The following is a 13255-nucleotide window of genomic DNA, read 5'->3' as shown; positions in this document are numbered from 1 at the left end:
AATCTCCAGGTGACCTCCTCTGCAGCCCCCTTTACAGCTTTGGAATGTCTGCAGATTGTCTCGGCACAGAGAAGCGATCCGTCATCTGCTACATTCCCCTCCACCTTCACTGATATTTTATACTGTCCCAGGTTGGGTCAGTGCTGGGAGTCAGCACCCTGCCCAGCACCCCAACTGCAGGGGTAGCTGGTGAAATATTTTAAGGGAGATTTGGGTTAATGTCAGGGTTCCAAATAGCATCCAAAATTAAATCAGAGTCCAAGGCAAAGTATTGCTCAAAGTTCCAATTTATTAAGAGAGCCATGTTGGCACATCTGTGAAAACCTGAATCTGAACTTCTTGGTTTTCCACCCTCATTGAAAGTTCAAGATTTGCCCCCACACCAGTGGTGGGTTCCGGACTCCATTCCAACTGTACTGTACGGTTGGAACACCCTGGAGTTACCCACATGCACACGAACAGCGCTCTCGCGCACACACGCTCTGCGTGTGTGTGCTCTAGCATCAAATGACGCTTCTGCAAGCCTCCACGATGCTCTAGCTGCTCCGCAGAGTGTCACGCAGGCGCCGTACATGCCATGCACGTGCGCAGAAGAGCCAAAAGCATAAAGCACCAGTAAGGACTGTGGGTGGGTGGGTGGGCCCTCCAGACACACTGTACCAGCACTGTACCGGGGCGTACCACTTGCAACCCACCAAAGCCCCACTATGTCCATCACATGGTCCAATCTTCCACTGACATGCTGGCAGTTCCACCCATCCAGTTCCGGTCAGGTGCAGAGGTACCAAGACAAAGGATGATCTTGGCAATCTAAAAGGAATTTTATTTTGGTTGCATCACATCCTACTCCTTACTATCCCCCTCCCATTTCCCCACTATAGAAACAGCATAGTAGATAGAAATGTGGCAGGCCAAAGATCCGAAAGGAACCTGGTTGCAGGCCTGACACCTGCTGCATCAGTTATCTGTGTGGGCTTCTGGATTTGAATGTATGCAACAAATTCTGACATTATTTTAATAAGGTCCACTTTTACTCAATAGTTCAACAACCATATGTTCAGGCCTAATTTTGCTCCCCAAAGAATATTGTAGTCACAGTTCTTTCATATCCCAGGGTTACTCAGTCAGATGTTCAGGTAGTCCAGGAAACTCTCCAAACATATCCTTATGTCCCCTCAATAAGTTTAACAGCATTCAAAAATTGCTTTACTTAGGAGACGACTTCCTGTTCCTGAAGGCGACAGACGTGTTGTCCGCCGCTTGTCTCCCCGGCTGGCTATGTAAGGAGCACAGGGGGCCCTGGAGGGGTTCTCTGCCAAAGGGCGGCTTGCTGAAGCCCTCTGGAATCGGTGGCAGCCGGCGGGGGTGCTTTTCAGCTTCGCCTAGGAGCCGGGGAGCAGAGGGGGGGGGCGAGGGACAGCGTTGTGCTGTCCGCCCTTTTGCTGAATGGGTCCGGAGGAGAGAGTGTACCTGGAGAAGTGCGTCTGGATCCTGGTGGTAGGAGACCCATCCTGAACTCTCTGATTGTTTAAAAGAAAAGCAGCAGACTTTTGTAAGTTTTGTGTTCAACCTATTTGAATGGAGATTAGAGGGGTGTGTTTCTTTCTTCTACCCCCCCACCCTCAGATTAAGCGGTGTTTGAACCGGTCTTAGAAGAGAGAGAACAAAGGCTGATCTGTCACTTCAGCTAGCCAACGGAGAAAGATCTTTATCACAACTGCTAGTAATGACTGTGGAGCTGTTTTTCCTTTAAAAGCTTTGATAAGAGATATCCGTTTTCTTTCTCACTGTGGAAAGAGGAGTCAAGATGGCGCCCGCCCTTCTCTGTTTGTTTACTTATAAATTTCTCAGGAGGACCACAAGGGACGAGGTGCTTGAGACCCAAAGGGAAACACCATTGAAATATAAAGATGAAGAAATCACCATTCTTAAGCAGATTCCAAAAAAGATAAGAGAGAGAAGGAGGAAGTATTCCTCCTTATCAAAGAAATAATACAAGAAAGGAATAGCACAGTTAACAGAAGAACATATTCACAGAAGGACATATTCATATTCACAGGACCATAATAGAAGGGTGTATTTATACATATCAGTTAACCAAAGCCACACCCAGGCTCCAAGCTGTTTCAGCTCCCAAACAGCCCTCATTGGCTGACTTAGTTGCTATCCCTATATCAGCGATGGCGAACCTTTTTTGGCTCGCGTGCCATAAGTGGGGAGAGTGCAGGGGGGGTCGTGTGCAGGTGTGCCCCACCCATAATGCAATGCGCGACTCCCAGTGCGCATGCGCGCACTACAGGCACTCCCCGCCCATGTTTACATGCTTTTTTCGCCCTCCCCAGGCTCCAGAAGTTTTATAGGAGCCTGGGGAGGGCAAAAACAGCCCCCCTGGATGCCCTCCGGAGGAATCAGGGAAGCCTCTGAACGGTCCCTGAAGCCTTTGGAGTGCTCGGAGGATTATTTTGAGCGCTCCGAAGGCTTCAGGGACCTTCCAGAGGCTTCCCTGATGCCTCTGGAGCGCTCAAAACGACCCTCCAAGCAAAGGGTCATTTTGAGTGCTCCGAAGGCGTCAGGGAAGCTCATGAAGCCTCCGGAGGGCCTCTGGGGGGCGGGGAGGCTCTTTTCGCCATCCCCAGGCTCCTATAAAGCCTCTGGAGCCTGGGGAGGGCGAAAAATGGCTTTAAAAAAGCAGCTGGCCAGCACATGCGTGTGCGCTGGCTAGCTGACAGGGTAGCGCCTCACGTGCCCTGACAAATGGCTCCGCGTGCCACCTGTGCATACGTGCCATAATTTCACCATCACTGGCCTATACATTATCTGATCTTGTTGCCATGTCCTATTCCAGCCAGTCTGTGAGTGTATAACAGTAATAGTAGATTGGTTCAGGCTTTGCTGAAGCTGAAACGCAAGTAGGCCGTGAGAAAATGACCTTTAAAAATGCTTGCATAGGATGTTGGCTAACTGCAACATTTAACTATAACTGTATTCTTGTTATAATATTTGATAACTGTTTTCTTGTGGGAAATTACTGAGTGTACTTTTCCTGTACGTGCCTATCTCCCAGCCGTTGTAAAACTATGCAATAAAGGGGTTTGTGCAGGACACGTCAGGAGGAATGTAGCATTTACATTCTCCGGGCATCCTGCGCTTGCCTCCCTCGAGCAAACTCTTTGTGTGATGTCTTGAATTGCGGCATTCGTCCACGCGTGGACCCTCCAAATTCCCGGTGAGGACCGGGGCTCGTTCTCCCACCCAAGGGAGAACCCTGAAGACCCAGACAGGCGAATCCGGACTCGAGTGTGTCGCAAACCTTGCAGCGACATCTGGGGGCTCGTCCAGTCCTGTCTTGGCGTCTTCGTGGGCACGATCGTTGTCTAGCGGTGTGCTCTCCTTCACTCCTGTGAACTTACCCGGCCGGACGCGCCACTGTGCACACGTAAGTCATGGGCTCCTCGGGCTCTAAAGTTTCTGCTCATCACCGAGAGAAACTTTTCGCTCCTGTGAAGAGTACTAAATGTATCCAAAAGATTAATGACATCAATGTCTATCCTCTTTCTAAATCTGCCTTCTCCCACACACACACCCCTTCTGTTTCCTCCTCTGAAAAACACTCTTTGTATGTTCCTGTAAATGTTGATTCTCCCCTTCCCTATCCTTCACCTACGGCTCCCGATTACCCCCCTCCTCCCCCTTCTCCTTCTTCTGCCTCTTGCCTCCCCTCTCCCTCCCAGGGTGGTCACGTTCCTCCCTTCTCCGTTCTCATTCCTTTTCCCTTGACTCCTCCGATCTCCCTGTCGCCTATCCTTTTACCTTTGTGCCGGGCGTCCCCGGCCCCCCTGTCCATACCAACATTGAACTGCGTGTTTTAAAAGAATCTACAAGCATGTGCACTTCGCCCTGCCTGAAACACGTATAGGTGGAAAACTCTCTCAGTATCTGGTCTCGCACCTAAAGGCAATGAGAGAGTTAACTGCCTCCTGCCTTAAAATCTCTTCTAATGGGGGAAAAACACTTCCCCATTTGAAAAACAAGGAATTAATTGGTCTTCTGTCTTAATCATGGCAAACTCACTAATAAACTAAAACAATTGGCTGATTTTAAAAATAATGGGAAAGTCCTGCCAGTGATATCAAAAAAGAATTTGATTTACCTTTTAAAATATATTTGGTAGATATGATTAAAGTGTGTCAGGACATAAGAACATCTTCTCATAAAACTAATTTGTTAGTAGCTGCTTTATTACAAGGCAGCAAACCTCAAGGAAAGTGTTATTTTACAAGGGAGTGTAAAAATCCAAGGAGGGGCATGTCTGTAACATCTCGCCCTCTCTTTCATCAGGGATCAAAACCCTAGTATGGATTGTAAATTGCCTTGGAAAAAAGATACAACTCTCGCTTCCCCTTTTCCTGACTTTTGCTTTTGCAATCCTCCCCCGCTGTGCATTTAATTTCCTTTGACTTACCGTTCTTTGCATCTATAATGATAGTGTGTAAAATTAATGTGGCAAAAGAAATGTAACTATAGGTGTGAATGGGTGTGTATGTAGTTAGTATTGGATGCTTGAAATGTAAGGTACGTTGGCTGAAAAAGCAGAGCGTGTTGTGTTAAAAGAGCCTGTCGTTTTAACAAAACATTTTTTTCCTTTCCTCTCACCCCCCTCTTTGCCTTTGGTGAGAAGGCAGGGGGGGGGGGCTGTGTTCTTTTCACCTTTTTTTTCTCCTCTCCCTGCGAGCCTCAGAAAGGCGGGGTTGAGGGTGATATCCGATGCCTGCATATTTCAGAGTATACTCAAACTATCTTAATTGTTTGTTTGATTTTTGAAGCTGTGTTTTTTCTCTTTTATGTTTTTATGTTTGCGCGCACTTTGTATGCTTAACAGATGTCACTCTGTTTGTTTAATTGTTTGTTAGTAGCACTGGTTGCTGTCCCTTTTAGAATTTTAACAGAGATGACCTAAAAAATACAAAATGCAGTCAGAAAGAATGAGTAACATTTTTGCTAGAATCCAGATCAGTTTCACACGGACATTTAGATCAGATATTGGAGCCAGAAAAAGGTTATTTTGTATATAGATGGGAAGAGAATGTTGTAACAGGCATCTGACCTAAACGTGGGAAAAAGATGTGCTTTGTTGAATGGACTGGAGATGTTGCAGAAACAAAAGAGAGGAAAAAAGCAAGTTGATAAGGACAGTTGAAGCTTGGCAGTTGATGAGGTCATTTTGGAACCGAATCAATGTGCATTTTGTACAGCAACTGGTCATTGCAAGAAAGGATTTCAGTAAGTGAAAGAAAGTTAGAGATATGTTTTTTCAGAAAGTCAGAGATATGTTTTTTCAGAAAGTCATAGCTATGAATATGTGAGGACTTGTGTATGTGAGGACTTGTGAACTCTGGCATATGGATGATTCAATACCTTTTCTTTGCCCCATGGAAATATTTCCATGGATATTTATTCAGGATTTATTATGGCACCCCGCAAAGGGGTGTGATCAACCACTGTATTTGTACCTTTGCAATGTTGGGACGCCCAATTGAACTGAAAACAGACAATGGCCCTGTTTACATCTGTACTGCCTTTGCAGACCTTTGTGACAAGTGGTCCAACACACACACAATTGGCTTGCCCTGCGGTTCTCATGGCCAGGGAATTGCGGAGCGAGCTAATTAGACTCACTAACATGCCCTGAATAAATCAAAAGAGGAAAAATGCCTCGGCCTCCCAGCCATGCAAAAACAAACCCAATCCTTGTTTATTTACTTTCAATCAATTGCATTTTTTCACTTTTTAATTTGACCACTTATCAGAGGCATTTTCAACAAAAAACAAGTTTGCCTCTCCCTCTGGTATATTTTTACCAGACAAAACACCGATTCCTTTAATTACTTGGGGACATATATGGAAAATTTGCTTTTTACATGTTTAATCTCAAAACCTAAACTTTACATTTTAGAATGGTTACATTTGGCTCACACCCCTAGGGCTTCTATTACTACCAAAGCCCTACAAATGGCTCTTCTTATTGAAAAGGGGAGGCGCCGCACTAAGGCACTGATGGGAATAGAGTTTTGTTCCCTTTATGTACCTTTTAAATTAAGCCAGTGGGAATCTTTGTTTCAATCTTCAGATGCTTTGCAAAGTGCTCTGGAGGACTGGAATGGCAATGTCTCCTGCCATCTCCCTCCAGATCCAAGAATCCAAGTTCTTAAGACTGTTCCTATTCTCTTTACTACCCCTGTCGCTTCTTCTCCTATCAAGGAGGCTCTTACTGTGTTCACTGATGGCTTAAAATCAGTGGGCGCTTGTGCATGGCAAGATTCTGCTAACCAATGGCAGACTCGCCAAACTTCCTTACAGCCCTCTGCCCAGCAGGCGGAGCTGTCCGCTTTTAATCTGGCTTTTAATCTGTCAGTATTCCCGAACCAACCTCTTAACATCATTACTGACAGTTTATATGTTTTTCATTTGGTGTCTTGCATCTATGATGCATATATTTCTCCTTCCACCCCTGCCCCATTAATGAAGCTTTTTTTACAGCTCCAGGATTTGTTACACCTCCGCGCCCATCATCTGTTTGTGGCACATATTAGAAGTCATCAAAATTTACCTGGTTTCCTCTCTGAAGGGAACCATATGGCAGATGAAGCCTGTAAGCATGCTTCACCAGTCTGTCTGTTAACCTTCACGGCTGGGGAAAGCCATGACTATTTTCATCAGAACAAAAAAGCATTTGTCAAGCAATTTGGCATCACACATCAAGAAGCCACTGCAATTATTCAACAATGCCCGACCTGTAGTCTCCAGGCTGCTGCTATCCCACAGGGCGTAAACCCTGGGGGTACCTCGGCCTGTGAGACATGGCAAATGGATGTGACTCAATATTCCTCCTTTGCCCCTTGGAAATATATCCATGTTTCTGTGGATACCTATTCGGGTTTTATTATGGCTACCTTGCAAAGGGGGGAAGCCTCAAAAAATGTTATCAACCTTTGTATTCGGACCTTTGTGACGTTGGGAGCTCCAAAAACATTGAAAACTGACAACGGCCCGGCCTATACTAGTTCTGCCTTTGCACAATTTTGCCACCGTTGGTCAATCGTTCACAAATTTGGCATACCATTTAATAGCAGAGCTCAAGGAATTGTTGAACGGGCCAATGGTACCTTGAAACAAGCTCTGGACAGACATTTGGGAAAAAAGGGCCTCAGCCCCCCATCTCTCCCGGCGTTACAGAATGTGTTGAATGTTTGCTTATATTCTTTGAATTTTCTAAACTTGACTGGATCTCCTGCTTCTACTGCGGCCTCTCGACACTTTTCTTCCCCTCCCCTCCCCTCTTCTCGTCCACTTGTCTATTATAGGCATCTACCTGATCCTGCCTGGAAGGGTCCTGTTCCACTCATCACCTGGGGAAAAGGATACGCTGCAGTACAATTGCAGGATCGAGTCCTCTGGGTTCCGGCTCGGTGTGTCCGTCCGTGTCACCTGACCCCCCAAAAATCAAAAAAGGAGGAATCTCCAGTCAACGAGGATGAAGACGATTCGGCTTTTTCTCTCACTCAGCTGTTTCTTTCTTCCTCTTCTTTCTGATCCTTTTGATTTTTCTTCTGACCCCTCACTTTCAAAATTTTCTGACTCTTCCTTTCCTCCTCCCAACTGTACCTTCCTTGAACGGCTCAGCGCATACATTCGTGTGCCTCACTGCAGAGTTGCTGCACCACTAGGAGGCAAAGCTGAACTGACCTGTAAACAGCGATATCCAGTGATACATCCGGCTAACTGGTACTGGTTTAAAGAAGGAAGAACTATCCACTCTTCTGATACTACCTATATTGTGTCTTCTCCTTGTTTTACTTCTCTTCTCCTCCTCAATATTTCTTTTCAGGACTATGGTACCTATAGGTGTGCGTTGGATTTTCCAAAACTGAGACGGGATTTTGGAATGGATGTTTCTCTTCTGCACCCTTTTGAGATCTCCTATCCCGTGTCCTCCCATGTCCGCCACCGGCGTGCCCTGCAGGAACGCCCTATCAATCGGCATCGTCCTGTAAACTACACCTGGACTATTTTAGACTTTCAAGGAAATACCCTCCATTCCATTTCTAATCGAACCTTATGGCCTTGGTTCCCTGTGCTTTCCTTTGACTTTGCTGAAATGCTGGTTGGCGCTCATGGCTTTAAACATAAGACTAAATGTGATCCTTCCACCCGAGATGTTTGGAAGATTGGCCCAGGCCTGTATATTTGCCCTGGACATCCCACGGACCTTTCCCACCAGGATAAATGTGGAACCTACTTAGATTATTATTGTAAGTCATGGCAATGTGTGTCGACTGGAAAGATTTGGTGGACGGCTCCCTATACCTCGGACTATATCAAAGCAGTATTAGGCCCTGATAGTAATTTGCCTTGGAACTCATGTGAGAATTGGGCCTGTTGTGGTGTTCGCCTTAACCCCATGACTGTCACCTTTACCTCATATGGCAGAAATCTTCCAATCGCTGAATGGCTTGCAGGGAAGCAATGGGGGGGAAGGTCAAATGATAACTCTAGACACAGTCACCCAGGTAATACTTTTACAATCCGCCTTACTATGACTGTAGAAACGTCCCCACCCCATGGCTTACAACTTTGCTTTCAGCACTCATGGGTCCCTTGATTTTGATCTTGCTTGCTTGTGCCATTGGCCCTTGCATAATGGGAATATTGCTTCACTTTTTACGCACTCGCCTTGGTGATATAGATAGAGAAGTTAGTGCTACTCGAAAAGATTTAAACTTACTGCAAAACTTGCTACCCTCCTCATATGATACTTGCAAACAACCATTGTTGACATTTTCAGATTTAGACTCTGACACAGAAAGTGATCTTCAGTTCCCGGATAAGGTGAGTGGTCCTTCTCGCTGCCTACCGGAGGGTGGGTCGTTAGAGGAATGCCTAGCCTTAGAGGGATACTGACCTTTCTTAAAAAACAAAAACAGAGGAGATGTGAGTGTATAACAGTAATAGTAGATTGGTTCAGGCTTTGCTGAAGCTGAAACGCAAGTAGGCCGTGAGAAAATGACCTTTAAAAATGCTTGCATAGGATGTTGGCTAACTGCAACATTTAACTATAACTGTATTCTTGTTATAATATTTGATAACTGTTTTCTTGTGGGAAATTACTGAGTGTACTTTTCCTGTACGTGCCTATCTCCCAGCCATTGTAAAACTATGCAATAAAGGGGTTTGTGCAGGACACGTCAGGAGGAATGTAGCATTTACATTCTCCGGGCATCCTGTGCTTGCCTCCCTCGAGCAAACTCTTTGTGTGATGTCTTGAATTGTGGCATTCGTCCACGCGTGGACCCTCCAAATTCCCGGTGAGGACAGGGGCTCGTTCTCCCACCCAAGGGAGAACCCTGAAGACCCAGACAGGCGAATCCGGACTCGAGTGTGTCGCAAACCTTGCAGCGACACCAGTCCCCAATGGCTGACCTGTTGCTATGTCTATCCCAGTTTATGAACTATACCAGGGGTGGATTGCTGCTGGTATTACTGCCAGTTCAGTGTGTGCAAAAAGTTTGCATATTTTCCTTTTGTACACCCATTTGCATCCTATGGCTTTGCAACCCTGTGACAAAGTCATAGATATGAACTCTATGTTCACCCATGGATTTATTTTCCTTGTCCATGGCTTCTTTCCACTTTACTTGTTCAATTTTAGGTAACGCCAATTCCTTATAGTTCCTTGGCTCATACCATACATTACACACCTTTACTTTACTAGAGAATACCTGTCAGGTAGAATCCCCTTGTTCTCTCTGATCTGCGTGGCATTGACTGCTGCTGTTTCAACCCTCTCTTGCTTCATATCTTTTTCAGCTTCTCCTCCCTGAATGCTGACACCATCACTAAGTGAGTTACCATCACTAAGTGGATCATTCCATAAATTTGCATCAATTCTGTTCCAATTTTGCTCTGCAAAGCTAGCAGACCTGGAAATGACTATTTTTTTGCTCCCATCACTAAAGAAATAGCTCTTTTTGCCTGGCTCATAACCCATAAACCTTTGCTTTCTAGCCTTTGGTTGTCCCTTTCTCCTAATTGCCTTTGGAATATGCACCCATGCTTTGCTTCCAAAAACCCTTAAATGTACCAGAGATTATTTTCTCCTATATAACAATTTTCAAATGTTTGGGCACATAGAACCTTTTGACCTTGCAACACATAAAGATTATCCTCTTTTATGCCCTGTGCACATACATTCCCATTTCTCTTTATGAGACACCTCCCATTTGCAAATGTGGTCTCAAATACTTGCTTGTCTAAACTAGAAACACTTAATAAATTGTGCTCCATTTCAGGCATATATAATATATCATTAAACCTCTTTTCCAGATAAGGAATTTGCACACTGCCTCTTCCAATGATCTTGGCCTTCTGGCCATTTGCCAAGGGTACTGCATCTGTAGCAGCTGGATCCATCCTGTAAAACAATTTAGAATTGTTAACAGTTGTTTTACTAGTCCCACTGTCTATTAACTATTTGTCACTGCTATTACAATTTCTAACTTTTGCAACAGCAATTTGTCCATTTTCTGTTTTTCTTCCTTGCAAACAGCCTTTTGCAAATAAGTCTTATCAGCACAAATGAAGCACCGTCTCTGTTGCTGGGCTCTATTCTGGTCTCTTCTGCTATTTTTCTCTTTGCAGACATCTTGTCCATTGATCTGGTCTCCGCAGACAGCCAATCTGTTACATTTTTCTATCTGCTCCTTGGGCCCCACCTCAGGAATTTCTCCTCATGGCTTCTTCTAAAATGGCACTTGTTCTCTTCAGCAATCAAACTAGCCTTTAAGACCTCCAGACAAAACTCCTGCTCTGGTTTGCACTCAAATACTTCAGAAACTATGTCCCATGTTTCATCCAGACTGTTTAACATCAACAGTACCCTCTACAAATAGAGTTTTCATGTGTACAAAATGTGGTTCAAGACGGGCTCTGTATAACTTTCTTGATAATTGCACGATATTGCATGCAGACACACTCACATGCACACTTCTTAATTTCAGCCAGACTTCATGTGCAGTCTTTAAATCAGCCACATTGATAAATTGCTCATCTTCTAACCTCAAGATGATATAGCCTTTGCTTTACCATGCTGCCTCTGGTCAGCTGCTACTAATGGTGCCTGGTGTGGATTAACAACAATATCCCAGAGCTCCTTAGCCTTCAGGAAACACTCCATCTTTGCAGCCCAAATTATATAGTTTCTTCTGGCCGAAATGAAGCAGAGAGCTCTCCTTAAATCCAATAGCAGCCATCCTGCAAGTCTTCTCTGCCTAGTTTCTCTTTTAACACAGGCAGTCCCTTGGCTTAATTACAATTCAGTCTTTCTGTGTGCTCAGATTCTGCAGTGAATCAACGTATTCTTTTGCTGTCAGCAATCCGCTTTGCAATCTTTAGCCAATTCTGTCATTCTGACAAATTAGCAATTGATTAAATATTCCCAGTGCACACCAATTCTTACACCATGAGCTTTCATGGCTAGGAGAATTCCTGAGAGTAGGAGGCAAGCAAGACAGAATATTATTTCTCTAAAGTTTCAACTCCTCAAAAAATAGTGTAGGATTCATTTGTGCACGTAGCAGAGTTCCAAAAAGGTATGCATATAGTCTGGCAGAAAGAATGTCCAGGATACAAGTGTACATTTTTAGGGCAGTTCAAAATGAGACTTTTGTATCAGTTTTGAACTGGTTCCAGATTTCTCTGCAGGTCTGTCAGTTTTGAAAGTTCTGTTTTGTTATTGTCATGTTTTGCTGCTCCAGAGCTAAGCTGGTATTTTTGTAGCCCCCTGAGTTTATAGACTTTGGCAGGAATTTTGTCTCTCTCAGCCCATGGACTCAAAACACTTTTTCCTAGAACCTGTCTATGGGCATTATTTGGATTTGTTTCCTCCACCATAGTCACTAGTTTCAAGAAACTTGACATACTAACATTTTATCATTAGACTTCTAAGAGGAGTTGAGGTGCAAGAGAAACAATCTTAGTAGCTAATTTTCATTCAATTTACAGCTTCCTGGGGAAGGTTATTGAGGTGGTAGACATGCCAATTCCAAAGAACCTTATTTGATATTATCAATATGCTAATGCATAATGTAGGTTATACAGCTTGCCAATAGTCACCCAAATAATGCTATCACGGTATGATCTGGATGGAGAAGAAGCAGGTTTGGTGTAACCTCGGTAAAACTAAATGTCTGTAGAATTTGTTTTCGTCCACCCAACAGATCTAGTGATATTGTCATTAATTTTGAATTGGGTTAGAATTCCCCAGAAAGAGTTAGTAATACAATCTGGAGGTTTTCCTAGACTGACATCTCTTACTGAGGGAACAGGTGACAATCATGACCAGGAGTGCCTCCATACAACTCATGCACCAGTTATGCCTAGATCAGGTAGAACTGCTCATGTTCACCTCTCAATTCGATTACTCTAACAAAATTTACATGAGGCTGCATTGGAAACTTTAATTGGTCCAGAATGTAGTAGCAAGTATACTTCCTTTTAAAAATTGTTATTATTTTTTTATTTCCAATGAAAACGTTTTATTTTGTAAAGTTGCAAGTTTCTATAATTTTTCTAGTATCATAAAATGCAACAATCTATCATATACAGATTAACATATAATTTTAAAGTAATATAGTATATTTATATCTTGTCCACTCATATTTCCAATAAAATAATTAATTTTATTTTGGGGGGGACACCAACATATATATTCTTTAAGAAGATCACAGCACTTCAGAACTGAAGACTCATGGGTACATTCACTGTCAGTGACATTGCTGTCCCTTCTTAACTGGTCTCTTTGGGAACACTTTATAGACTAGTTTTTCACTATTCTCAAAAATTTGCCATAATCCACAATTCTTGCCATATTGTTGTTTAGTCTGTGGTTTCTATTATCAACAAGTTAAATCCAATCAAGCCCACTATTCTCCTTCTAATTTCCTTCTGCTGTGAAAATGGTCAACTGTTTTTTAAAAAATATTTCATTTCTGTTAAATTTATTCAAAAGTCTTCGATAAAAGATGCTATAAAATGCTCTTAACATGTCCTGATATATAATGCCTGGTGAATTGCTCCTATCCACATGCTTCTTAACTTTGTCCTGAATATTCAAAAACTATTTTGTCTCTCTTTTTCTTTCTGCTGATTAATGACTGCAATAAAGTTAATAAAAAATATTCCATAATGCTTTGCAATAATT

The 13255-nt window shown here is 43.5% G+C and overlaps 1 long non-coding RNA gene across 1 annotated transcript in view; it reads right to left on the bottom strand.

Moving 5' to 3' along the window:
- Window positions 1-501: 501 nt before the first annotated feature.
- LOC309390587 overlaps window positions 502-13255 on the bottom strand; it is a 45910-nt gene continuing 33156 nt past the window's right edge. Inside the window, exons 3-4 of the long non-coding RNA XR_014175155.1 lie at window positions 10370-10468; window positions 502-810 (exon numbers count right to left, since the gene is read on the bottom strand). This is a non-coding gene — a long non-coding RNA (uncharacterized lncRNA). The remainder of the gene's footprint in view (window positions 811-10369; window positions 10469-13255) is intronic.

The sequence above is a fragment of the Natrix helvetica genome, assembly GCF_964273705.1.
Source record: "Natrix helvetica genome assembly, chromosome: 4".
Taxonomy (NCBI): Eukaryota; Metazoa; Chordata; class Lepidosauria; order Squamata; family Natricidae; genus Natrix; species Natrix helvetica.
The sequence above is the reverse complement of the archived record's forward strand: the minus strand, read 5'-3'. Positions and strand labels throughout refer to the sequence as shown.